Below are 3,139 nucleotides of genomic sequence, written 5' to 3'. Positions count from 1 at the left end.
TCCTCCGACTCCCCGCCTGGGCCTCAGGCCCCCACATGCGTTTTCCTCGCACTTTCCACCCATTGCGTGGCCTCGAGGGTACGGAGGGCGGCAAGCGTCCAGCGTCGTGTTCCGGACGACGCACCGGCTCCCTCGGCTGCCCAGCCTCGGTTCCCTGGGAAACATGTCCGCAAAGTGTTTTCTCCTAATGAATCAAATATGTCACTCACGGCGGTGCTAGCAGCAGTTACTCTTTTTTTTTTTTAAGATTCAGTTTTATATATTTTACCTATTTTTATTGATGTCAGAGAGGAAGGGAGAGGGAGAGAGAGAGAAACATCGATGATGAGAGAATCATGGATCGGCTGCCTCCTGCACGCCCCCCACTGGGGATCGAGCCCGCAACCCGGGCCTGTGCCCTGATGGGAATCGAACCCTGACCTCCTGGTTCATAGGTCAACGCTCAACCTCTAAGCCACGCTGGCCGGGCAGTTTTCAAGTTTTACTTTTTAAATTAACTTTTTTTTTTTTTTTTACTGTGGCCTATGCTACATTTTAAAAAAATTATTTTTCAAAAATAATTTTTGAATAAAAAATAATTGCACCGGCCGGGCAGTCCCTTTACCTTTCTTACCTCCACTCCCCTCTCCTCTGCAAAGAAAGTCCGTTCTCTGTGTTTATGTGTCTGTTTCTGTTTTGTCTGCTCACTCACGTTATTATTTTTTAAATTTCACGTGGAGCTTGTCTTTTTCTGTCTGGCTTATTTGACTCGAACCACATCCTCTAGGTCCGCCCGTGCTGTTGCGAATGCTGCGCGTGCACTCTCTTCCGCGGCTGCGTGATATTCCACGGGGCGCGCAGCATCTGCTCCTCCTACCGCGCCCTCGCACGCATCCCATCGGCACCTCATCTTGGCTTCTGCCCCTGAACCCCGTACGTGGGGCTCCAGCGCGCTCATGTGTGTGGGTTCCCCTACGCACGTATCTCATTAAATGTGGCCATTTTCTCTTGTTACTCTGTCTCCTGTGGATTTAGTTAATAGACCAGCAAAAAGAACCTTGAAAAGTAGAGGGAAGGTTTTTTCCCCTGCGTACAAGTGTTTACTTCCTAGGAACTGGTTCATTTTGCCAGAATATCTAATCATTTTATTTTCTCAGCTCAAATATAGGAAATCAGCTAAATTAGCAATTTTGATACATAGCAGAGTTTCTTACCTTATTCTTTGGTTAGAAAAGATATTGAAAAGAAAAATAGCCCGGCCGGCGTGGCTCAGTGGTTGAGCGTCGACCTAGGAACCAGGAGGTCACTGGTTCGATTCCAGGTCGGGGCACAGGCCCGGGTTGCAGGCTCGATCCCCAGTGGGGGGTGTGCAGGAGGCAGCCGATCCATGATTCTCTCATCATCGATGTTTCTCTCTCTCTCCCTCTCCCTTCCTCTCTGACATCAATAAAAATAGGTAAAATATATAAAACTGAAGCAGCCGGTGGCCTCTCAAATGTGGCCGCCGACATGAACGGAAACGCCCCCCTGAGCCCTGGGACAGGTCCCCGGGGCTGGTCCGAGCCAGTGTGAGCGGCAGAGCCTGGAGGAAGGAGGTGGAGAAGCCACGGGGAGCGAACAGGCCCTTAAAGGGGCAGGAACATTCCTCCTGCCGCCCTCACCCTACTGCTCTGACATCCGTCAAGATCCTAATCGGCTCTGAATTCCTGGGCTCTTGCAGGTAGCTGCCCCCGAGGTGCCAACAGCAGCTGACTCGGGGGGGCACGCCTGCCTTTGGGGGTTCCAGCAGCTGGCGGCAGAGACAGAGATGGGACACCGTTGAAAAGCTGTAATTTTGTCCGGCCGGCGGAGCCCGGACGGAGCCCCTGTAATTACTCTCTCCCCCGCCCAGGCCTGCGGCCCTGGGCCTGCTCAGAGGCAGGAATGCTGACTTCCAATACGGCACCGGCCTGGGTCCTGGGAGCAGGGGGCTGGCGCACAGTGAGTCCTTTACTGTGGTGACCGGACCACTTCTGCTTATTTTTTAAGCCAAGGCTCTTAATGGAGGAAAACCACAGACCTGCAGGAGGCAGCCGGTCCATGGTTCTCTCTCATCACTGATGTTTCTCTCTCCCTCTCCCTCCCTCTCTGAGGTCCATAAAAATATATTTTAAAAAAAGAAAGAAAAACCGTAATTGCATGTTCTCCTGAAGGTTTACCCAAACGGCTGGTTAATTTCCCCGGGGAACCTACTTCCGCCTTCATGGCTGCAGCCGGGGACGCGGAGCCCTGGTTGCCTCGGGTCCTGGGAGGCGGCCAACCTGGCGAGCTGAGCTCCTGGAAACGAACTCGCCGGCTTCCCTCGGCCTCTCCCTCCTCGTCGGGCTCCCCGAATTCCTCACCTCCTGCCTCAGCCCCTCAACCATCGCGGGTCCCTGGGTGCGGTCACCCTGAGCGGGCCAGGCAGCGAGGCACAAATGCAGCCTTTGTGTTGAACTTTGACGGCGAACTCTCTTTTTTCTAATAAAAAATAATGATGATGCATCACTGATGTTTCTCTCTCCCTCTCCCTCCCTCTCTGAGGTCCATAAAAATATATTTTAAAAAAAGAAAGAAAAACCGTAATTGCATGTTCTCCTGAAGGTTTACCCAAACGGCTGGTTAATTTCCCCGGGGAACCTACTTCCGCCTTCATGGCTGCGTCCGCCTCCGGGGACGCGGAGCCCTGGTTGCCTCGGGTCCTGGGCCCACCTGAACCATCGCGGGTCCCTGGGTGCGGTCACCCTGAGCGGGCCAGGCAGCGAGGCACAAATGCAGCCTTTGTGTTGAACTTTGACGGCGAACTCTCTTTTTTCTAATAAAAAATAATGATGATGGTTATCCCCAAATAAAAGCTATTTTTAAAAAATATATTTTTATTGATTTCAGAGAGGAAGGGAGAGGGAGAGAGAGAAACATTGATGAGAAAAACATGGACCGGCTGCCTCCTGCGCGCCCCCTACTGGGGCTGAAGCCCACCAATGGGGCAGGTGCCCCGACCGGGATCGCACGTGACCTCCCGGCCGACCAACGCTCACCCTGAGCCACGGGCGGGCTGACAGCTGTGTTTGATGAGGAACCTTCAGAGTCTAAGCTGCTGGTCAGGTCTGCGCCGAGTCCTAGCACCTGGGGGGCCGATGCC

At 53.2% G+C, this 3,139-nt stretch overlaps 1 long non-coding RNA gene across 1 annotated transcript in view; it reads left to right on the top strand.

Annotated features, from left to right (window-relative positions):
* Positions 1 to 770: 770 nt before the first annotated feature.
* LOC106726283 overlaps positions 771 to 3,139 on the top strand; it is a 3,987-nt gene continuing 1,618 nt past the window's right edge. Inside the window, exons 1-2 of the long non-coding RNA XR_001362312.1 lie at positions 771 to 937; positions 1,436 to 1,699. This is a non-coding gene — a long non-coding RNA (uncharacterized LOC106726283). The remainder of the gene's footprint in view (positions 938 to 1,435; positions 1,700 to 3,139) is intronic.

This window comes from Myotis brandtii, unplaced genomic scaffold (genome assembly GCF_000412655.1).
Source record: "Myotis brandtii unplaced genomic scaffold, ASM41265v1 scaffold247, whole genome shotgun sequence".
NCBI lineage: Eukaryota > Metazoa > Chordata > Mammalia > Chiroptera > Vespertilionidae > Myotis > Myotis brandtii.
Note: the sequence above shows the minus strand (reverse complement) of the source record. Positions and strands in the feature narration are given on the sequence as shown.